Below are 26,101 nucleotides of genomic sequence, written 5' to 3'. Positions count from 1 at the left end.
CCCAAGGCCTTTGTATCATATTGAAAGGTTAAAATATCTCCACGAAAATATAAAAGTGAGCAAGATTCTTATGTGAAGAAGATCCACATTTTAAAGTCTTTTCCTTCCAAAAAGCTAGAAATTTACTTTGGTTTTGCGTATAATGCCTTCACGAGGAAATTTGTCAATTTTGTTCTTAGGAGTGACCTAGCCATGAGTTTCCTCCAGTGGTCTAAAGACACAATTCAAATGAATATTTCTGGATGATACTAAATAAAATTCCAGATATGTATGACTTCTTTTCTCATCTCTGTACATCAAGTTGGTGTTGTTGGTGTCCTCTCTAAATATCTGATAAGGAAACAAATTTGATTTCACCCTCCTTTATTTTTAGAATTTGAAGGGACTTTCAATTTTTAAAATATTATTTATTATAAAATAAATTTGTTGTTCAATTGTTCATGATGACTGACTTCTGTGGTCTCATTTGGGGTTTTTTTGGCAAAGGTACTGGAGTGTTTGCCATTTCTCCTATTCATTTTATAGATAAAGAAACTGAAGCAAATTGAGTTTATTGACTTGCCCAGGGTTACTTAGCTAGTAAATGTCTGAGGCTAGATTTAAACTCAAAAAGATCAGTCTTTCTGACTTTAGGCCCAGAAGAATAGTAGAAAAGGGGATATAGGGTCCTAAGAATCAGAATTTTTAGATTGTGTTTAAATGTGACAGTCCTCTCCAATTACCCAAGAAATTAAGTTGCAGTTACATAGAACAATGATTTATAGTTGCTCCTGGGGTTAATACAGGAGCTGGTTTTATAATGTATCCAAAAGTTACCAAGTAATGTCATTTCACAAGAAACTTGGTCATGATATCAAATTTGATAGACTTTGCTCTTTTCATCAATACAAAGATCTAATTCCAAACAACTTATGATGGAAAATGCTATCCACGTCCAGAGAAAGAACTATGGAATCTTAATGCAGATCAAAGCTTACTGTTTTTCACTTTTTTTCCTTTTTTTCTTTGTCTTGTTTTTTCCCTTTTGTTCTGATTCATCTTTCACAACATAACTAATGTGGAAATATGCTTGATGCATGTAGAACTATTTGTACATATAGAACCTATATCAAATTGCTTGGGTAGAAGGGAGGGAGAAAAAATGGAAATCAAAATCTTATAAAAGTAAATGTTGAAAACAATATTTACATCTAATTGGAAAAATGCTAAGTGTGGGGAAATAAAAAAAAAAAAAAGAAAAGAAACTTGCCCATGATAAAGATGAATAAAAAAGTCATCTTTTCATTTAATTGAATTCAATAACCATTCATTAAGTATTATTGTCAAATATTATCATGTAAAAGACAATTAGGTGATAGAGTAGATAGAATGCTGGACCTGGAGTCAGGAAGATCTGAATTCATTTGTGACCTCAGACTTTTACTAGTTGTGTCTGCCTGGACTAATGACTTAATCTCTTATTTGCCTCAGTTTCTTATCTATAAAATAGGAATACACTGAAGAAGAAAATGGCTCACCACCGCAGTAAAATTTGCCAAGAAAACCCCATGGACAAAGTCCTTGGGGGTCACATAGAGTTGGACACAACCAAACAACTATTATATGTAGAATATTGTGCTGGGGATTGTCAATACAAGATAAAATGTGAAATAAGCTTTATCCTGTAAAATGCTTACATTTACGGAAGGGATACATTTGAACAAGAAATATAAAGGAATTTCAAGGGGAAAAAGTTCTAACAACTATGGGGAACAAGATGTAGCATTTGAACTCTGCTTTAAAAGAATCTAGAGATTCCAAAGGGTCAGTCAACAAGAAGTGCATTCTAGATTTGGGTGATGACCTGTGCAAAAACACAAAGGATAAAAAAGGAATGTTGAGTATTGGTCAGTCAATTTGACTGCAATGGAGAATATGTAAAGAGGAGTAATTTGAAATAAAACTTAAAAATTAGGTGGGAGCCAGATTGTGGATTATGCCAAGTGGATGAATTTATATATTTACCTTAGAGATAATATAGAATCATTAAAAATGTTAAATGCATGTAGGGAGTGGGCAACATGGTCAGATTTGTGTTTTAGGAATATCTACTTGACAAACAAAACCAATGAAACCAAGATTAGAAGGGAAGCTAAAAACTAGAGGAAAAAATTTTACATCCATTGTTTCTGATAAAAGCCTAATTTCTAAAATATATAAAGAATCGACTCAAATTTATAAGAATACAATTGATAAATGGTCAAAGGATATGAACAATTTTCAGATAATGAAATTAAAGCTGTTTCTAGTCCTATGAAAAAAATGCTCTAAATCATTAATGATTAGAGAAATGCAAATTAAAACAACTCTGAGGTACCATTACATACCTCTCAGATTGTTTAAGATGATAGGAAAAGATAATGATAAATATTGGAAGGAATGTGGGAAAACTGGAACACTAATACATTGTTGGTGAAATTGTTAACTGATTGTGTAGAACAATTTGGAATTATGCCCAAAGGGTTATAAAACTGTTCATGCCCTTTGATCCAACAATGTCTCTATTGCATCTGTATATCAATGAAATCATAAAAAAGGGAATAGACACACACATATATGCATATGCTTCCCTCCATGATTATTCATAATAATAATAATTTATATGATACCTACATTGTGCTAGCTCCGTGCTAAGTGCTTGTCAAGTATCTTGTTTTATCAGCAGTAGTCCTTACAACTTTAATACCCTTTAGATATAGTGTTGGTTTTTTCTTGCTGGGCTCCTTGTTGAAGCTTCAATGTGTGTATAGTTTGTTTTTGATACCTGATGTACCCTGCAGTCAGCTATTCCAGATTGCTAAAATGCTGAGAGGAAGATGGTTAATAAAATGGGCTCTTTAAAACTTATAAGGCTTATTCTGGAGAGCAGTTTGAAACTATGCTCAAAAAGTTATCAAATTGTGTATACCCTTTGATCCAGCAGTGTTACTAATGGGCTTATATTCCCAAGAGATCTTATAGAAGGGAAAGAGACCTGTATGTGCAAGAATGTTTGTGGCAGCCCCTCTTTGTAGTGGCCAGAAACTAGAAACTGAGTAGATGCAAATCAACTGGAGAATGGCTGAATAAATTGTGGTATATGAATGTTATGGGATATTATTGTTCTATAAGAAATGACCAGCAGAATAATTTCAGAAAGGCCTGGAGAGACTTACACGAACTGATGCTGAATGAAATGAGCAGGACCAAGAGATCATTATATACTTTAACAACAATACTATATGATGATCAGTTCTGATGGATGTGACTCTCTTCAACAATGAGATGAACCAAATCAGTTCTATGTGTTCAATAATGAATAGAACCAGCTACACTGGTAGCGAAAGAACTCTGGGAAATGAATATGAACCACTACATAGAATTCCCAATCCCTCTGTTTTTGTCTGCCTGCATTTTTGATTTCCTTCACAGGTTAATTGTACATTCTTTCTTTTTTTTATTTAATAGCCTTTTATTTACAGGTTATATGCATGGGTAACTTTACAGCATTAACAATTGCCAAACCTCTTGTTCCAATTTTTCACCTCTTACCCCCCCACCCCCTCCCCTAGATGGCAGGATGACTACTAGATGTTAAATACATTAAAATATAAATTAGATACACAATAAGTATACATGACCAAAACGTTATTTTGCTGTACAAAAAGAATCATACTTTGAAATATTGTACAAGTAGCTTGTGAAAGAAATCAAAAATGCAGGTGGGCATAAATATAGGGATTGGGAATTCAATGGAATGGTTTTTAGTCATCTCCCAGAGTTCGTTCTCTGGGCGTAGCTGGTTCAGTTCATTACTGCTCCATTGGAAATGATTTGGTTGATCTCGTTGCTGAAGATGGCCAGGTCCATCAGAATTGGTCATCATATAATATTGTTGTTGAAGTATATAATGATCTCCTGGTCCTGCTCATTTCACTCAGCATCAGTTCATGTAAGTCTCTCCAGGCCTTTCTGAAATCATCCTGTTGGTCATTTCTTACAGAACAGTAATATTCCATAATATTCATATACCACAATTTATTCAGCCATTCTCCAACTGATGGACATCCATTCAGTTTCCAGTTTCTAGCCACTACAAAAAGGGCTGCCACAAACATTCGTGCACATACAGGTCCCTTTCCCTTCTTTATAATATCTTTGGGATATAAGCCCAATAGTAACACTGCTGGATCAAAGGGTATGCAATTTGTACATTATTTCAAAGTCTGATTCTTCTTGTGCAGCAAAATAGCTGTATGGATATGTATACATATATTGTATTTAACATATACTTTAACATATTTAACATGTATTGGTCTACCTGCCATCTTGGAGAGAGGGTGGGGGGAAGGAGGAGAAAAATTGGAACAAAAGGTTTTGCAATTGTCAATGCTGAAAAATTACCCATGCATATATCTTGTAAAAAAAAAACTATAATAAAAAATTATTAAGGCTTCACTTCTTGACACATTTTAAATATAGTGGAATAATTTAATTTTTTACTAAACCTATATTCACCCTTACATTTAGGTAACAATAAGGTAAACTAAATAGATAAAGTCACTATTCTCCACTACTTAGCCCACATACCTGACTTTTAGTGTTTGCATCTATCAAGTATAGAATCCATTGATTCTATGTAGGATTTTGGCTATCAAAAAGCTTTCTATCTATAATAACAGAGTCAAATGATGCCCAGAAGATTTTTTTTAAATTTAAGGTGTTTTTGCTTATGTACTAATATCTGTTGCAGAGAATAATCTAATTATGAGAGGATTAAGCTAATAGTGGAATTGGAAGCAGCAGCAAAACAAAAATATACACATTCTCTCTGGTTTAGTGTGGTATCAGGGATAGAGGTGGGGGAATATGTACTAAAGGATGTGACCAAGCATTCAATATCCTCTGGAAGGAGCCAAATTTCCATGAATTCAAGTAGATGTGAAATGAAGCATCTAACATGAAAAGGAACTCATCCTCAATCAAGTGGCAGTTCTAGAGAGCATATTGGAATCAGAGAATCAGAGACAGAGAAGGATTGTAGACAAAAGTATGAAAAGAGATATTGGGGAAAATTTTATGCATATCAAAGCAAGAAGCAAATCTGAATTGCAAAGATAGGGAAGCAATAAGTGCAACTTTGTCAGGTATGGTTTGGAGAACGAATTAACTGTCCTTGGAAAAATGGGGCTTCTAGTATCTATGGAGTCCTAAGGCTCAGGATCTTTGATAGTTTTGTATAGAAACTCTGAAGTTTATGTCCTTTTCTTTTTCTTGAGAATTTGTACATACACATGTAATGTACATACATGCACACACACATATATGTATATATGTTGTTACATCATCTAATTCTACAAAATATCCCATTGGTATTTTTATTAACATTTCATTGAGTTGCTGATTAATTTGAGTAGTACTGCCACTTTTATCATGTTGGCTTAAAATAGTCTGCATTTAAACTTGTCTAAGAGTGTAATGGACTGCCTTGAAAGATAGTGTATTTTCCCAGTGCTAGACCCTTTCAGGCAAATTTTGGCGAAGCAATTATCAAGGATGTCATTATAGAGGAGATTTGGGTTCAAGTGCAGATTGGATTTAAAATCTAATTAAAAACATTCTTTGAGTGCTGCTCTATCACTTTATTAGTTAGGTAACTCTGGACAGTCATTTAACCTATCTCAGTTTCCTCATTTGTTAAAAAAAAAGGTTAAAAAAAAGAATAATAATAGGGTTGTCATAAGGATCAAATGAGATGGTGTATGTAAAACTTTGTAAACCTTAAAATGCTGTATAAATCCTAGCTTATTATCATGATACAGAGTGGAAATCTCCCTTTTATAGAACTGCAGACAACAGATTTCTGGTCTATGGTAAAACACCCACCAAACCCAGAATTCTAAAATAGCACAGGCAGTTGCCATAGCAGAAAGCAAACAACAGGAATGCAAACAGGAAATGAAAGCTATACCCATCCCAAAAGGGCAGAGACATACTGGAACAAAGAAAGTGTCAGCATGCAGGTGCACTTCAGAGGATAAGGAACAGTTTCAGGGATGGAGTAATTTATAGGCAAATTTATTTGCCTCTAAAAGCTAAAGATAACAACAACAACAATAACTCAACTCTACCCTTTGACTGGATTATCATATCCCTAAGGGAGATCAATGATACATTTCTAGAAAAATATTAATAATAGCACTTGTGGCAGCAACAAACTGAAAACAAAGTGAAACTAATTGTTCCTTCTTATTGCTGGCATTCCACATACAAACATCCCTAGCTTTTTCTCCAGCCTCCTTGGGTTGGTCTTAAAGACCCCATAAGTCCAAGTTAATTTTTGCTTTTGATATCCTGCTTTTGAAAGTTTTATTGGTGCCTTTTGTTTTTACATACTGCCTCCATTTTTGAATATATTCTCATTGTCCTTTGTCCAGGAAACCTATCCTTATAACAAAGATTTTTTTTTTTTAATTCAGCAAAATTAATGAGCACATTGACTATATTTGGAGTGGAATGTTGCATATCCAGTGAAAGAAGAGGAATGTATTTTCTCATCTCTTTTCTAGGCCCATGCTGGATCATTATAATTACACAGGATCCCATTTTATTACATCTTTCCATTTTTATTGTTGTAGTTATTTTTGTTTGTTGTTTTCCTGATTCTACCTGCCTACTTGTCATCAGTTTATATATACATGTATGTACATACATATGTACATATCTTTTTTGTATACATAAGTTTACATATATTTCTCCAAATTTCTCACATTTGTCATTTTTTGGTAATACAATACTATTTTATTGCATTCATGGATTTCAATTTGTCTAGACACTCCATAGTTAATAAATTCTCATTATATTTTCAGTTCTATTCACCACAAAATTGTTGCTATTAATATATTGATATGTATATAGAGAAAAAAATGTTTTTCTTTGTCATTGACCTACTAGAGGCATATGCCCAAGAGTGAGATTTCCGAATCAAAAAAATTTTTTAGCATAACTTTAAATTTCTTATCACATTGATTAAACCTAACATATTCTGTTAAAGTTGACTTTTACTTATCATCTGCTAGTTTTTTTTTTCCCACTTCTGTAGTTCCCAATTTGCTAGTCACTTTTTCAAAGTGACTTTGGGGTAATTATTTATTGATGAGGTTTTGATAGTAATATCTAGTTTGAAATAAACATGTGAGAAATTCACAGTGACCATTCTCTTTGGCAAAAGGTGGGTTTATTTAGGGGAAGAGATTACAGACAAAATAAAAGGTAAAATAGGCAATGGCAAATATGAAATAGAGTTGGGAGAACATATAGTTAGCAAGGAAAAGATAAGTTTCCTAGTGGAAATCACAACTAAGTGGGGGAAAGGAAATATTCTGGGAGGTGGAAGTAGTAGTGGGACTAGCAGGTTAGATCCATCCAGGAATTTAGTAGACTAATCAGAGTTAGCTAGAGTAAGGGAAAAGGCACCATTAAATGGAAGGTACTATAAGAAGGAGAGAGAGTAACCTCATAATGGACTTAGTTCTTGAAAGAATTTAACAAGGATTTTCATCATAAGCAGATTTTTTTTTTTATACAGAAAATACAGCCTTAGGAGTTTCTTAGGGAAATCAGGGAAGCAAGGATGGGAATTCAGAAGGAAGGATCAAGAAGGAAAGCAAGTGTTTGGAGGAGAGAATCAAGAAAGAACCAGATGGAATTAAGTGGCAAACCAAGTCTCAGATTTGTCTAAAGATATGCTAATCAATATCTCAAAAGGTTATTTAAAGATATCCAGAGATTGGGGGATGGACAATGGAGATTGATAAAAAGTTCCTTCTTTACACTCACTCTATACAAATTGGTCTGAGAATTGGTTATTTGATAATAGCCATTTGAACTTCTTCTTGACAAGGGAAAAGATTAAGCCCACATTATTTATCAGTCTTCTAAATTTTTAATCTCTTATTCATCTTTATTAATCCTCCTTTTTAATGCTTTGATCTCTGAAATAATTCTCTCTTTTTTTATTGGTTTCTTTTTTGAACCATTCTTAAATTCAGTGATCTCTAGTAAGCTCACAAAAATTTTTTTCACTAGTTTTCTTATTGTTTTTTTCATATTTGTTCAGTGACCTTTCAAATTGTTATCATTTCCTTTCTCTTTCTATTAATTCAATTATTTTAGCTAGACCTCTTTTGGACTTTTTGTCCTTAAGTCTTTTTCTTATATTCCAATTAGCTTGTTTTTTACTTCTCTCCTCACTCTTGGCCCAGCTGCCCTCTACTACCATGGGGTTGATTTCCTTTTCTACAAGATTGATCCTTCTTGAGTTAGAGAAGGTGTGAGCCTAGAGCTGAATCCTTTCTTGCAGTAAATTCTATGAGGATTTAATTAACCCTGGATAAACTGTAGCATTCTTCTCAGTCACAGAAGACACTTCTCCTTTGGCCAGCTCAATTCTGATTTATCTTCTCCCCCATTCTCCACACATATGCTTTTTAATTGGATTTTCTTTCCTTTCCTTGGCTGGTCTGAATCAATGTTTTCAATGTCTTGTGAAGTTGGAAAATTGCTTTTGAGGTTTCTAGTTGGAAAAGTATGTATAAAAGAATTACATTCCCCTCTTAGCTATGCTTCTGACTTTCCAGACTTCACTAATATAATTCAGCTGCATTTTCACCTTAGAACTTCCTTGAATGTTAGGAACTTCTTACTCACAACTTTCTCTCCTTGCTTAGGGCCTTCTTACTCTAAAACACCCCACTTGATTCTCTTTTCCCATTGGTGAGTTCCTTCCAGGACCCTTCATTTTGGAGATAGGAATGGAGCAGCCATGATTCATTTCCCTCTCCTCATTATCTTTTTTTTTTTTTTTTTAAACTCTTCTGACTTTGCCACAATGCTTTAGTCTGGGAACTGACTACTCCTACCTACAAAATACATATCATGAGATTGACTGAGCAAGTTATTTGGATAAAGATGTTTTACAAATTTGTTGATGAACAGTCATGCATTGCTGTTGCTCTCTGGAAAATGTCTCTTTCCAGTAATATAAAACTGTAATTGTAGATCATGACTTCACATGAGATTGGGTAACTGAATGTGGAGGTCATGAAATATTTGGCAACAGCAAAAGGTACCAATATTCTACCAAGATTTAATTCTTTATGATCTCAATATGAAAATTTTCTTTCATCTTTAATAAATGGTAAAATTATGTGTATACCAAAGAATTGTTTTAAAATAAATTTCTTTATGATTTATCAGTAAATGTTGGATTTGTTTATCTATATGGCCAGGGTCACATAAAAATTTCTTGGGCAAAAAAGAGTCACGAATGGAAAAAAATTTAAGAAATCCTGCTCTAGCAATCTAATTTTTTCGTATTTGGAATGTAAGTCTGTGCCCCTTACTTGGGATCTGCCACTTGAAATCTGCCTTTTGGAATCTGCAATTATGTCTTGTTTGTATGATATTAGAGAGAGACAGAGAATATTCAGAATATTCTGTTGGGTGGTTTTTCACTGGGAGCAGTGAGAATGAAAAAGAAATCTAGCCTGGGGCTGGGGAAACCATATCTCTTAATGGAACAAGTTAGTATTACATTTGGTGCTAAACTCACCTAATTAGATTTGTGTTTGAGAGGATGTCTCTGAGGCTCTCTTTTTTCCATTTCCAAAGAATATCATCCAAAGAAGACCTTAAATATAATTTAGGTAATTTTGGCATAATCTTCTGATGCTGCCCCAGACCAATGTCTTGACTCAACAAAAGGATCTTTCATCTTGCATATCTACTTAACCTTGTATATCTATCCTTAGTTTGCATTTTATGACCAGGATGCCAGCTCCAAAAGATTGTTAGCAATCAGATAGAAAACAGCCTAGTAGCCTGCAATAAACCACACACTTGGACCTAATGAGCGGCAATAAAAAACCCACCTAATCTAACGCAACTTGGGGTTTTTTTCCTCACCTTTTCCTATTAAAAAAATACTTATTTGTTCTCTGTTTATTTGCTAATTCCCTTTTGGAACTTAGTCCACTGTCAAAGCACTATAATAATAAAAATTTTGCCTCTTGATTTGAAGAATGTTTCACAATAAAAAAAAAAAAAAACAGACAAAAGGGGTGGGAGGGAAGAATACAATTCCTATTTTAAAAATACTCATTTGTTCTCTGTTTATTTGCTAATTCCCTTTTGGAACTTAGTCCACTGTTAAAGCACTATAATAATAAAAATTTTGCCTCTTGATTTGAAGAATGTTTCACAATTAAAAAAAAAAAACAGACAAAAGGGGTGGGAGGGAAGAATACAAATATGTCATATGATGAAGTCCCTTGTATACCTGTTGTATTAATGGTCTTAGAAAAAGAGCTGGAGAAGGTAACCAAGGTAGGAAAGAGAAGCAGAATATGTTACTTTGTGGGGTATATAGTTTCAGAAGTAATGGATATCAGCATTCAAGCTAGAAGAGGCTAGGAACCACTAAGTGACTCTCAAGAAAGACATAATATACATTTCCCTATTAGTTGAAAATATGCTTTTCTCTCCTTTTTTTCAGAAAAGGATTTATCAATTTTGTATTCCGAGATCAACATGGAATTGATTCCTATTAATTTATAATCTTATCTATATTTTTAACACCCAAAAGAAATGTATTAATATTTTTAGAAAAGATGCAATTGAAATTGGATGCATTGCCATCTTGTAGTAATAGTGCTACAACTTGGCAATCCAGTGTCTTAAATTCCAGAATGTTTGTAAGTCACATAACATTGTCTTTTTTTAATGAAATTTATCATCCACAGAAGCTTTTTTCTAATTTCTCATCTTGGCATGGTGGTGACCTTAGATTCTTGAAGGAACAGTTTCGGCAAGTTCTGCAGAATAAGTGGTGAGCACTAAATATTATAACAAAAAATGAAAATGATTTTAATAGACAGAAAATTTTCAGTTATAAATAAAGGAATCATTTCAGAATCAGATATTTCTACCTAATTAGATCATCAACTTTTTAGTGCAGATATCAAAATCAATACCAAATTTTTAGAAAGGAGAAACAGGAGAAAAAAATAAATGTTCTTATAGAACTTCTAATTGACCCATGGAAACAACTGCTGACTCTGGAAAGTGTAAATGAATCAGATAAAGATATCGACATCATTTCTTAGAAATGTTTAACTGATACTAAATACTGCCACAATGAGGAAGCAAAAAAAGGAAAGAAAAAAAAAAAAGGCAGCTTACACTGTCTTAGCTAGTATCCATTTTATCTCCTTCCTTAGCAATGAGGTATAGCAGCCAAGAGAAACACTAGTTTAGAGTAAAAAACATTTGCAAAACATTTCAAAGAAGAATGACTGAAGACTGTGTACAATATCATCTCACAAATCAGCAAGAAGCAGTTGAAAGAAAACAAACCTGTGGTGAGCTTGTTATGATTTTCCTGCTAAGCCAGATTATCCTGAATGCATTTCCCTGTCAGCAAGAATTGTGGTTTTTGTTTTTGTTGTTTGTCTTGATATCCTCAGTACAATGATTCTCAAAGAGTATGCCATAATAGACTAGAGTTTCTCAAGTTTCACCAGGCACGTTACACACATTTTTAAACGTTATATTATTGATATAAAAATATAATTTATAAAAATAAATAAAATTTATAATTTGGTTACTTGTTCCAACACATATACTATGATAAGCAACCACTTGTTTAAAAAAAAAAAAACAGAACAAAAAAATCTGTTTATTACATACATATTAACCTCAAAACACATCAGATCATGAATTTGCAAAGAGCACAATAAAAACAACTTTTCTTATTGAAGAAAAATTGTAGTCACCTTTCTCTCCCAATGTAAATGATTGGCATGCTGGGATTTCTCATAGCAAAGTATAAAACTTTGTTATAATAACTAGTTCTTTTTAAGCTTGTTGGAAATATAATGGACTCTCAAGGCAATGTGGCTCCCTCTTCTTTAGCATTAAGAAATTTATTTTAAACTAAGAATTATCGTTTTCATTTACAATTGCTATAAGTCCCCAGTTAGAAAAATTGCTAATGCTTAGATAGAGGTTTATAAATGTACATTTATATAACTCAGATTGAATGTAAATAGCAATCATTTCTGCTTTCGTCAGAATCCCCCAGAGTCTTCCCCTCCTAGATTTATTTATTTAGTTAGTGTTTTTGGACTAGTGAAAGAGGAAATTCTTTGCCTCAGTTGCTACCTCATCTTAATCACTGAATGGATATGGCCTCAGTCATACTGAGACCTCTTTAAGACCTTAGCTTAAAAAAGCCACGGTCTCCCATTGTATCCAGGGCCATCTCCAGTCATCTTGATTTAGATCTGGCCACTGGACTCAGATGGCTCTGGGAGGGAAAGCGAGGAAGATAACCTTGCACAGTCCTTCCTCACTTAAATCCAATTCACTTGCATATCATAGCATCACCTCTCTATTGTCAAGAATGAAAGACAAAAAATCTCTGTGAGCCAATCCCTGGCCTCTTTTTGATTGAGGAAAAGTTCAGTTTATTAGATATATTTGAAGAACAAAACAGGAGATTATATTAGTATCTGTATATTCAAAGATATACAGGAAAAACTGGGAAAAGAGCAGTTTAGTCTAGGTTTTCTGCTACAAGATGCCTATTCAAGATCCTCCCCAATATCTTCCTTCTTTGTCATAAGCTTAGTCTTACATCTCCTACATCCCTTGTCACTAGATAGAATTACTCAAGCCTAACATATTGTTTGTTCTCTCCCTCCCTCTCTTTTTCTCCCTCTTTTCCTCCCTCTCTTTTTATTCTCTTTCTCTTCTCTCTTTTCTTCCTTCTTCCCTCCCTGTTTTCTCCCCTCTCCTTCTTTCCTTCTCTCCTTCTCCCGCCCTTCTTGTATCCTTCCATTCCTCCCTCCTTCACCAGTCATATCAAATTCAAATAGAAATGGTTCCCTTTGGAGACATTGAATTAGAAACCACAAAATAACATTGTCTATTATATTTTTAATTGTTAAATATTTTTCAATTAAATTTTTAAAAATCTTTAATATTTTATTTTTTTCCAATTATATGTAAAAAATTTGACTTTTTAAAAAATAATTTTGATTTCCAAATTATCTCCTATCTTCTCTCCCCTCCCTCTCATTGAGAAAGTAGGCAACTTGATAAAGGTTATACATGTATAATCATACACAACATATTTCCATATTAGTCATGCTGTGAAAGAAAACAGATTAAAAATTCAAGAAAAATAATGAAAGGTTTTTTTTAAAAGGTATCCTTTGATTTGCATTCAGATTCCATCAATTCTTTTTCTGGAGGTGGGTATTGTCTTTTATAATAGGACCCTCTGAATTGATTTGGATCTTTATACTGCTGAAAATAGTTAAATCATTCTAGTTGATCATTTCTGCTCACTTTAATCTACCTCAGTTTATTCTCTATCACAATCACAATACCACAATTTGTTTAGCCATTTCTACTTCTTTGTTACTACAAAAAGATATGCTATAAATATTTTTGTACATATAAGTCCTTTTTCCTTTTAAATATTTTGGGATACAGACCTAGCTGGCCGTTTTGCAGACCTTTTGGATATAGATTCAAATTGCTCTCTAGAAAGATTAGAGCATTTCACAACTCTACCAACAGTACATTAGTATCTCCATTTTCTCATATCCACACCAACATTTGTCATTTTCCTTTTCTGTTATATTAGCCTGATAGGTGTGAGGTGGTACCTCAGAATTATTTTAATTTGCATTTATCTAATCAATAGTGATTTAGAACATTTTTCTTTTAATGTCACAATAGATAGCTTTAGTTTCTTCATCTGGAAACTGCTTGTTCATATCTTTTGACCATTTGTCAAATGGAGAATGACTTGTTTCTTATAAATTTGGTTTAATTCTCTCTATATATATCTGAGAGATGAGACTTCTATCAGTGAAACAGTCTATAAAACTCCACCCCCACCCCGCCTAGTTTGCTGCTTTCCATCTAATTTTGGCTGCATTGGTTTTGCAAAGTTATTAATTTTATATCCTGTAATACTCTCTATGGCTCATTTGATATCTTAATTACATTTCATTCTGGGTGGGCACTTGGTTTCTGCATTGCAGCATGATCCCAGAAGAATGAAACTTGTAGGTAGTTCAGAGGACAATGGAAAGGCATATGATTAAAAGGTTACAGCATTCATCCAATAAGGGTAATTAGGTGGTATATAAATATAGGACTGGGTTATCTTCATGAATTTAAATCTGGTCTCAAATACTAGCTATGTGACTTTGGGCAAATCACTTAATCCTGTTTGCCTCAAGTTCCTTATTTGCAAAATGAGGTGGAAAAGGAAATGGCAAACCACTCCAGTATCTTTGCCAAGAAAACCTCAAATGAAGTCATGAAGAGGCAGACATGACTGAGACAACTAAACAAACTTTCTAGGTGATATCCATTTATAAGGTTGTTTTTTGTTGTTGTTTTTAAACAAATATCTTTGAAAAGATACATACACATACATATACAACCCTGGGAAGTAGGTGAGAAAACTGAGGCAAACAGAGGTCATAGTTGAACTCAGATTTTCTTACTTCCAGGCCAGCATCATTCGATCCACTCTGCCATCTCACTGTATATATATACATATATATGTGTGTTACACATATGTGTGTATAATATATATTATATAAATATATGTATGCATACATAGATATTTACCTCTCTCTCTTTATATAGAGATAGGTAAATATATATGCACATGAAGATGACCATGATATCAGGGAGGTGATGCCATAACACTGCCAGCAGAAATAATTGCTATTTACTGAGTTAATTAGGACCCAAACAAAACCAATTAAAGCTTAGCCTGGAACCTACTCTTGGTCAATTAATGAGAGTCAGAATGACTTAGGTTTAAGGCATGATCTTAGGCTGTAATCCTCCAAGATATCTTATGAGATTTCACTAATCAAAATTTGCATTCTTTTGGGCAGGGTATTGTTAGATAAGGGTATGACACTCTATGTAGACACAGAGAAGGGAAGGGAAAGAAGAAAGAAAAGGTAAGAAAAGAGCTGTGTTGCTCAACTAGCCAGTTACAGATGGATCCCCAGTGGGGGCCGCTCAAATTCCTATCCACAATGGTTATTGTTTGTCCTTCGTTCTTGAAGAAGACCATGACAATAAGGAGGTGCAGCCATGATATGCAAGTGAGTTGCATTTCAGTGAGGGAGGGCTGTGCAAAGTCACCTACCTCACTTCTCACTCCAGAGCCATCTTGGTCCAGTGGTCAGATATGGAGATGGCCCTGAATGCAGTGGGAGACATTGGACTTTTTAAGCTCAGTTCTTTAGCAGGTCTCAGTTTGACTGAATCACCCATTCAGTGATTAAGGCTGGATAAGACTTTCAAAATGTGGTACTTCCCATAAGCTCATTATTAAAGTTCATTGCTTCCTTGGAATCTCTTACTGATTGTCTGCTCTAACACACCCTGCCTTAATCTAGTTCAACTCTACAAAGTCACTACCTCTTTCCTTCAACTACATTTTAATTGCTAGAAGACAGAACACCTTAGAAAAAGAGAGTATTTCTTGCCTTGATTTTTAAAATAGGGGAGCAAAGAGAGAAAAAGACATTCTCAGAGAAATTAATTCACAGAGCCTGAGATCATGCCTCATCATAAGCAAATTCCTCTCCCTCTCCCTTTCTAACTGGATTGCAGAGCAAATTGTTAAATTTTCATTGTGAGCATTTACACCCCCAAAATCAGCAATCACTGCAAAGCAGGGTTTGATTGAATATTTTTTGATTATCTCAACTTTTAAAAATGTTAATAATGCAATTTAAACTTAATAGTGTGTGTATGTGCATACATTTCCCAATTCTAGTCCATTAAATTGATGTTAAACATTTACCATAAAAAGCCTATATTGTTCTATAAACTTTGCTTGAGCTTAGCAGGAGTATATTAAAAGCTCAGAGAATGAAATCGTCATTCAACTGGAGATCTGGTGACTCTAGGCTTATTTAGATTTAAAGTTTTCTTGGCAGAGATATTGGAGTGGTTTGCCATTTCCTTCTCCAATTCATTTTACAGATGGGGAAACTGAGGCAGACAGGTTTAAGTAACTTTCTTAGGGCCATACTTAGTATATGTCTTAGGCCAGATTTGAACTAAAGTATTCCTACCTCTAAATCTAGTGTTTTATCCACTATGCCATCTAGCTGCCTAAGATTCTAGGCTAATAATGATAATAACAACAATAATGATAACAGTAATAAGTGACATTTAGCACTTTAAGGTTTGCAAGGTAATTTATATCCTCTGTCTCATTGGAGCTTCATAACTCCCTTGCATATATAACTCTTTAACTTCTGGCCCAGCCACACTGACATTGTAGCCAACTCCTTTATCATAGCTTGTGAACCCTTTGCTTTGTCCTTAAGATATATCTTCTTTTCCAATTCTCCCTGGCCTATGACATAGGACCTTGTAAGCTCCTTTAATAATTCTAGATAATCAGTCCTTGTTAGTATTTTAGGGAGCTTTTTCACTTATTCTGCCTTTAGATGTTATCTTATTGGTTCCACATTATGGCTTTTTGTCTTCCATTCCTACTTGAAAGACTGGTTTTATTTGCCTTTTATTATTATTATTATTATTATTATTGCCTACTTTCTATAATATCAGGCCACCTACCTAAACCTGACTCATGATCATTACTTAAGATTCTTCCTTACCTTCTTCCTTTTGGAGACCTTTTATCTCTTATCCTCCTTATCCATACTGACTCCAGAGCATCAAGATTAATATCCTTTTGCAGTATCTTCATCACTGCTATATCTGCCCGCTGCTTTTCAAATGATTTGATTTTAGCATATGAAAAGTCAACTCTTCAAATCCAGTCACCTCTTTAAGAAACTTAGCCCTCCTCTTGTAAGATGCTTCAGGGAAGTAAGTCTTTATTGTAAGTGAATTTTATTCTAATGCTATGATTTAATAGCTGTGCCTTAACCTGATTTATGAAAGGAATAAAATTAATAAGAAAGAGAGCCATAAATTGTCATTTGGCCATCTTGCTAGATAATTATTCATTTGGTAGGAAGTACTCTTCTTTGAATTTATTTAAATAAAATTAAAAAGCAGGATGTGATAGGTGAACATGCAAAAAATTGCTAGATTTCGAGATTTTAAAGAAGAGAAAGGGACCTGTATGTGCAAGAATGTTTGTGGCAGCCCTCTTTCTAGTGGCCAGAAACTGGAAACTAAGTGGATGCCCATCAATTGGAGAATGACTGAATAAATTGTGGTATATGAATATTATGGAATATTATTGTTCTGTAAGAAATGACCAGCAGGATGATTTCAGAAAGGCCTGGAGAGACTTACATGAACTGATGCTGAGTGAAATGAGCAGGACCAGAAGATCATTATATACTTCAATAACAATACTATTTGATGGTCAATTCTGATGGACATGGCCCTCTTCAAAAATGAGATGAACCAAATAAATTCCAATAGAGCAGTAATGAACTGAACCAGCTACACCTAGGCAAAGAACTCTGGGTGATGACTATGAACCTCTACATAGAATTCCCAATCCCTCTATTTTTGTCCGCCTGCATTTTTTATTTCCTAGGCTAATTGTACACTATTTCAAAGTCCAACTCTTTTTATACAGCAAAATAACTGTTTGGACATGTATACATATATTGTATTTAACTTATACTTTAACATATCTAATATGTATTGGTCAACCTGCCATCTGGAGGAAAGGGTGGGAGGAAAGGGAAAAACTTGGAACAAAAGAATTTGCAACTGTCAATGTTGAAAAATTACCTATGCATATATCTTGTAAATAAAAAGGTATAATAATTTTAAAAAATTTAACAAAAAAAAAATTTCTAGATTTCTAAGGAAAGCTGAAAGATCAGCAAAGATTATCTAGTCCAAGGCCTTCATTTTCTAGAAGAGGATACTAGAGTTTACCAAGGTCAAATGATTTTGTGTAAGGTCACATGGAAGGAATGTCAGAGGCAGGATTCAAATTCATATCCTGTGACCAAGTCTCATCCCACCATATTGTCTTCCTAAAAATGAAATGCTTAGTGTCTTTTTTTAAAAAAATAAACTACAAATATCCTGAGAAGTACAGCCCACAAATTATGGGTTTCCAATTTTGGGGCTGAACTTGAGCAAAACAATAGGACTACACCATGTTTTCTTTCCGATTTCAAGTCATTCCCAAATATTAGGCCTACAAGAGTTCTTTAAATGAAGAAAATTAACAAAATAAAGCAAAAGTAAAGATGAGGTCCCAGAGTTTACCCCATAAATCTTCCATTATTCCTCAGGCTTTCATTTCTGCTTAAAAACATAAGAAAATTAGAATAAACAGGATAAAGAAGTAATGAATATCCTCAGGGCAAAAATCTTTTAAAACCTTGAATCCCATCTTATACCTCATCTTTGTTTTGGGAAATTTTTTTTTTAGCTAGTTCTTATTTCTGCTTTTCTCCTTTATCAACATTACAGATGTCCCTGGATTTATGCCAGAAGAAGCAGGGAAAGGCAGCCTCCCGGCTATATATTAGAATTTCCAGGAAAACTATGAGGAAGAAGGCAATAGTAGTACATGACTATATCATCTTTTGGACTGTTGGTATTTTTCCAATCAGAATGGAAGTGTCACAGATGGTAGGGGATTTCAGGTTGTAATGCAACACAGATTCATTTCTATACATGTTTTAGGGGGCTGACAGAATAAAGAATTGACCCAGGAGCCAGAAGAGCTGGGTATCCTCTATTATTTTTACAGAAATCCCTTCATCTCATACAATTTTAGAGCTGGAAGGAAGTAATCAGTAAGTATTATCTAGATCCAATCTCCTCATTTTAAAGATGAGGAAACAAAAACTCACAGAGTTTGCCTAAAGTCTCACAGGTACTAAGTAACAGACTGGAACTTGAACTCAGCTCCCATGGCTTCAAATCTAGTCTTTTCACTACACCACAAAAGTTCTCTAAAAAAAAGCAATCAGTGAGAACTACCTCATATATATTTTTAAATTTTATTTATTTAATTTTTAATTTATGGAATAAAACAAGCATTTCTATAACAGTATAATAAAAAAGATGATTGCACATGAAGCTATTATTATGCACAACTTACTATTTTTGCTAAACATACAATAAAGTCATCATGTAAATTTCTTTTTTTAACTCTTTTATTCACTTCCCACCATTAGATACAAAGAGATGTATAGATATACAAATACGTGTGTGTATATACCCATACATAAATCATATGAAATAGTTCTATACATACATCTATTTATCACTTCTTTCTTTGGATACAGATAAAATCTTTCTTCTTATTTATAAATGTCAAATTTGTTCTTAAAACAATATTTCTATTAGTGTATCCAAAATTGTCTTGTTCTGCTTTTCATTATTTGTTCTTTATTATTTCATGTATTTCTAAAGATCACTGAGTTCATCATTTCTTTATAGCACAATAGTATTCCATCACAATAATATATCACATCTTCTTTAGTCATTCCCCAACTAATAGGCATCCCTATATTTTACCTCATGTTTCTTGTCACATTTCAATAATATCTCAATAACTTGGAAACCTTTTGAAAGGAACAATTGTTTACCATCTGGATGAAGGGGCTTGGCATCAAAACTAGATGAGGAGGAAAATGGTGGCCAGCCACAGTCAAATCAGGAGATTCATTACAGCAAAGGGAGTGAGCAGTAACATGATATAGACATGAAAGTCAGATAGATATCCTAAAGCAGCAGTTCTCAAAATGTGGTTTAGGGATTATTAGGAGTTCCCAAGATCATTTCAGGCAGTCCATAATGTCTAATTATTTTCATAATAATAATAATAAAACATTTTAATTTCTAATATGATAAATATCAATAGAGAGAACTAACATCAACAAAAAGAAAAGAAAGTTAGGTGTACTCTATTGGATTAATTTGGTCAATATTATTGAGGACCTCAGATAATTTTTTGAGACTATAAAGGGGTTCTGAGAGCAAAAAGTTTGAGAATCATTTTACTAAAATAACTAAAAGAGAATAGAAATAGACTGAATCTAATGATTCAAGGATGATCCAGGGGCAATTTTAAAAGCTTGTGAACGAGGCTTAAAGGCTGTCAATAAAATGAATTTGCTAAGGTCAGATCCTGCCAAACCACAACATTCTTTTAACAATGAACTGGCCACATGCCATTATGGTTTTAAGGTGCAGTTCTTTCAGAAGCCAGAATTCCTGAACTTCCTTCATTTCCAATTCAAACTACCTCTTCTCTTTCCCTTTTAGTTCTGAATCATTTTCTCTTTATTTTTCTCAACAACGGGGCAAAACTCAAAGGAAAGATCTTTATTTCTTGAGTCCTTTCTTTTTACCAAAACTATTCTTTCCATGTATTACTGGATCCCAAGGCCTTTTTACTATTTCAGTTATTCTCTTGGTCATCTTCACTATTTCCCTTCCCACCTGTTTTTTCAATTCTCAAATGATCTGATTTCATTGGCATTATCTTCACTTCATTAACATAGATTACAACTTCTAACTTCATGAGTTTATCCAATTAATGGTGGAGAAAAGTGGTCCATAATGATCATGAGATAGTAGAAAACTGCTTAGAACTAAAATCATCTATTCCACAAGATAGCTAATTCTTTGAGTTGTTATTGGTCCCCAAGAATTATTACCTAATGGCTAACCTTCTAGTAATGATTATTTCCAAATTTAATTAGGTTGGTTCTTAAAGAACAACAATAAAAAAAATTGATTAAGTAAAATTAATGAGAAAGCTATGTGCTATATTCTAAGTCTCTGAAAGATATGAAGGTAAAAAAAATAAATTTCTTTCATTGAGGAGCTTACATTCTATCTGGGAAAATAATATGTATACTAATAAATAAATAAAGTATTTGCAAAACAAATATAAGAGAAATTCACAAATGATATAATGCTGGAGTAACTGAGGCCAGTTAGAGATTAGAGAGTTTAATATTTTATTTGAAAGGGAGAGATTTATTGGGACCAAATGGATCCATTGTTTGGTCCCAGGGCTGAATAAGACTATTGTCTCTGAGAATCCAGCCAACAATGTGAATTCTCAATGCCATATATGTGTGTGTGTGTGTGTGTGTGTGTGTGTACATATATATATACATACATACACTTGGCTCAGCTACAGGGGTAGACCAAGGCAGTGGCAGAGTCAGAGTGCTGAGAGCAGGAATGGGACTATCATCAATCCAGTTCTGACAGGATCAAGGGAGGCATTCTGATAAGTAGGGAAGGACTGGGATCATGATGTGTAAGATAGAAGGTCTTTCTCCTTTTCTGGATCATCATGACTAGGAGGGAAGGGTGGTTTTGCAGGATTGACCAGAACAACTAGGAACTGAGGTAGAACAATTCAGGGAAACCAAGGTAGGACAATTTAGGAAACTGAGTTGGGACAATAAAAGACTTGGTTGTCAAAGCATGACAGTGACTTTTTTTATTATAGCCTTTTATTTACAAAACACATGCATGGGTAATTTTTCAACATTGACCTCTGCAAAACCTCCTGTTCCAAACTTTCCCCCCCCCCCACCCCCTGCCCTAGATGGCAGGTAGTCTAATACATGTTGAACATGTTAAAGTATATGTTAAATCCATATATATATATATATATATATATATATATATATATATATAACATACATATTTTATACAGTTATCTTGCTGCATAAGAAAAATCAGATCTAGAAAGAAAGAAAAAAAACCTGAGAAGGAAAACAAAAATCCAAGCAAACAGTAACAGAGTGAAAATGCTATGTTGTGGTCCACACTCATTTCCCATAGTTCTCTCTCTGGGTATAGATAACTCTCTTCATTACAGAACAATTGAAACTGGTTTGAATCATCTCATTGTTGAAGAGAGCCATGTCTATCAGAATTGATCTTTGTATAGTCTTGTTGCTGTGTATAATGATCTTGTGGTTCTGCTCATTTCACTCGGCATCAATTCATGTAAGTCTCTCCAAGCCTCTCTGTATTCATCCTATTCATCATTTCTTACAGAACAACAATATTTCATAACATTCATAACCATAATTTATTCAGCCATTCTCCAGTTGATGGGCATCCATTCAGTTTCCAGTTTCTAGCCACTACAAAAAGGGCTGCCATAAACACTTTTGCATGTGTGGGCCCCTTTCCTTTCATTAAGATCTCTTTGGGATATAAGCCCAGTAGTAACACTGCTGAGTTAAAAGGTATGCACAGTTTGATAACTTTTTGAGTATTGTTCCAAATTATTCTCCAGAATGTTGGATTCATTCATTCCTAGTTTTCCCACATCCCTTCCAACATTTACCATTATCTTTTCCTGTCATCTTAGGCAATCTGACAGGTGTGTAGTGGTATCTCAGAGTTGTCTTAATTTGCATTTCTCTGATCAATTTGGAGCACCTTTTCAAATGAGTAGAAATAGTATCAATTTCTTTATCTGAAAATTGTCTGTTCATATTCTTTGACTATTTATCAATAGGAGAATGGTCTGATTTCTTATAAATTTGAGTAAATTCTCTATATATTTTGGAAATGAGGTCTTTATCAGAACCTTTGAATGTAAAAATGTTTTCCCAGTTTATTGCATCCCTTCTAATCTTGTCTGCATTAGTTTTGTTTGTACAAAAACTTTTTAACTTAATATAATAAAAATTATCTATTTTGTGATCAATAATGACCTCTAGTTCTTCTTTGGTCACAAATTCCTTCCTCCTCCACAGGCCTGAGAGGTAAACTATCCTATGTCCTTCTAATTTAATTATAATTTCTTTATGTCTAGATCACGAACGCATTTTGACTTTATCTTGGTGTATGGTGTTAAGTATGGGTCAATGCCTAGTTTCTGCCATACTAATTTCCAATTTTCCCAGAAATTTTTGTCAAATAATGCATTCTTATCCCCAAAAGTGGGGTCTTTGGGTTTGTCAAACACTATATTGCTATAGTTATTATTTTGTCCTATGAACCTAACCTATTCCACTGGTCAACTAATCTATTTCTTAGTGAGTACCAAATGGTTTTGATGAGTGCTGCTTTATAATATAGTTTTAGATCTGGTACAGCTAGGTAACCTTCATTTGATTTTTTTTTCATTAATTCCTTTGAAATTCTTGACCTTTTGCCTGGAGAGACTTACACGAACTGATGCTGAGTGAAATGAGCAGGACCAGGAGATCATTATATACTTCAACAACAATACTATATGATGACCAGTTCTGATGGACCAGGCCATCCTCAGCAACGAGATCAACCAAATCATTTCTAATGGAGCAGTAATGAACTGAACTAGCTATGCCCAGAAAAAGAACTCTGGGAGATGACTAAAAACCATTACATTGAATTCCTAATCCCTATATTTATGCACACCTGCATTTTTGATTTCCTTCACAAGCTAATTGTACAATATTTCAGTCTGATTCTTTTTGTACAGCAAAATAACGTTTTGGTCATGTATACTTATTGTGTATCTAATTTATATTTTAATATATTTAATATCTACTGGTCATCCTGCCATCTAGGGGAGGGGGTGGGGGGGTAAGAGGTGAAAAATTGGAACAAGAGGTTTGGCAATTGTTAATGCTGTAAAGTTACCCATGCATATATCCTGTAAATAAAAGGGTATTTAAAAAAAAAAAAAAGAAAGAAAGAAATTCTTGACCTTTTGTTCTTCCAGATGAATTTTGTTGTTATTTTTTTCTAGGCCAGTAAAATCATTTCTTGGGAGTCTGGTTGGCATAGCACTAAATAAATAGATTAGTTTAGGTAGTATTGTTATCTTTATTATATTTGCTTGACCTATCCAAGAGCATTTAATATTTTTCCAATTGCTTAGATCTGACTTTATTTGTGTGGAAAGCGTTTTGTAGTTTTGTTCATATAGTTCCTGACTTTCACTTGGCAGATAGATTCTCAAATATCTTATACTATTGACAGTTACTTTAAATACAATTTCTCTTTATATCTTTTGTTGTTGGATTTTGTTAATGATGTATAAAAATGCTGATGATTTATGTGGGTTTATTTTATATCCTGCAAGTTTGCTGAAGTTGTGGATTATTTCTAATAGCTTGATTCTCTGGGGTTCTCTAAGTATACCATCATATCATCTGCAAAGAGTGATAATTTGGTTTCCTCATTATCTACTCTAATTCCTTTAATCTCCTTTTATTCTCTTATTGCCAAAACTAGCATTTCTAATACAATATTGAATAATAATAGTGATAGTAGGCAACCTTGTTTCACTCCTGATCTTATTGGGAATGGTTCCAGTTTATCCCCATTACATATGATGCTTACTGATGGTTTTAAATAGATGCTACTGATTATTTTAAGGAAGAGTCCATTTATTCCTATACTCTCTAGTGTTTTTAATAGGAATGGGTGTTGGATTTTATCAAATGCTTTTTCTGTATCTATTGAGATAATCATATGGTTTTTGTTAATTTGGTTATTGATATAGTAAATTATGCTAATAGTTTTTGTAATATTGAACCAGCCCTACATTCCTAGTATAAATCCTATTTGGTCATGGCATATTATCTGGAAGATGATTTTCTGTAATCTCTTTGCTAATATTTTATTTAAGATTTTTGCATCAATATTCATTAGGGAGATTAGTCTATAATTTTTCTTTCTGTGTTTTCGTCCTACCTGGTTTAGGTATCAGTACCATGTCTTTGTCATAAAAGGAATTTGGTAGGAGTCCTTCATTCCCTATTTTTTCAAATAGTTTATATAGTATTGGAGTTAATTGTTCTTTAAATGTTTGGTAGAATTCACATGTAACTCCATCTGGTCTTAGAGATTTTTTCTTAGGGAGTTTATTAATAGCTTGTTCTATTTCTTTTTTCTAAAATGGGACTATTTAACCAATTTACTTCTTCTTCTGGCATAAAATTGGGCAAAGTAACTCCTAATTATTGCTCTAATCTCTTCTTCATTAGTGGAAAGTTCTTCCTTTTCATTTTTGAGACTAACAATTTGATTTTCCTCTTTCCTTTTTCTAATCAAATTTGCTAAAGGTTTATTTATTTTGTTGGTTTTTTCTTAAACCAACTCTTAGTTTTATTTATTAAGTCAATAGCTTTTTATTTTTAATTTTATTAATCTCGCCTTTTATTTTTAGAATTTCAAGTTTAATATTTGATTGGGGGGTTTTAACTTGCTCTTTTTCTAGCTTTTTAAGTTGCAAGCCCAGTTCATTGATCTCTTTCTCTATTTTATGGAAGTAAACATCTAGAGATGTAAAATTTCCCCTTATTACCACTTTGACTGCATCCCACAAATTTTGGTATGTTGTTTCATTATTGTCATTCTCTTGGATGAAATTATTAATTGTGTCTATGATTTGCTGTTTCACCCATTCATTCTTTAGAATGAGATTATTTAATATCCAATTACTTTTTGGTCTATTTTCCACTAGCTTTTTGTTGAATGTAGTTTTTATTGCATTGTGATCTGAAAAGAATGCATTTATTATTTCTGACTTTCTGCACTTGATTTTGAGGTCTTTATGTCCTAATATATGGTCAATTTTTGTATAGGTTCCATGAACTGCCAAGAAGAACATGTACTCCTTTCTTTCTCCATTCAATTTTCTCCAAAGATCTATCATACCTAACTATTCTAGTATTCTATTTACCTCTTTAACTTCTTTATTATTTATTTTGTTTGATTTATCTAGTTCTGAGAGTGCAACGTTGAGATCTCCCACTATTATAGTTTTGCTGTCTATTTCTTCTTGTAGCTCTCTTAACTTCTCCTTTAGGAATTTCCACTCCTACTTGGTGCATATATATTTAGTATTAATATTGCTTGATTATCTATGGTACCCTTTAGCAAGATATAGTTTCCTTCCTTATCTCTTTTAATTAGATCAGTTTTTGTTTTTACTTGATCTGAGATCAGGATGGCTGCCCCTGCTTTTTTTACTTCACTTGAAGCATGATAGAGTCTGCTCCAGCCTTTTAACTTTTTTAAAATTATAACTTTT

This window comes from Sarcophilus harrisii, chromosome 1, assembly GCF_902635505.1.
Source record: "Sarcophilus harrisii chromosome 1, mSarHar1.11, whole genome shotgun sequence".
NCBI classification, from domain to species: domain Eukaryota; kingdom Metazoa; phylum Chordata; class Mammalia; order Dasyuromorphia; family Dasyuridae; genus Sarcophilus; species Sarcophilus harrisii.
The sequence above is the reverse complement of the archived record's forward strand: the minus strand, read 5'-3'. Positions refer to the sequence as shown.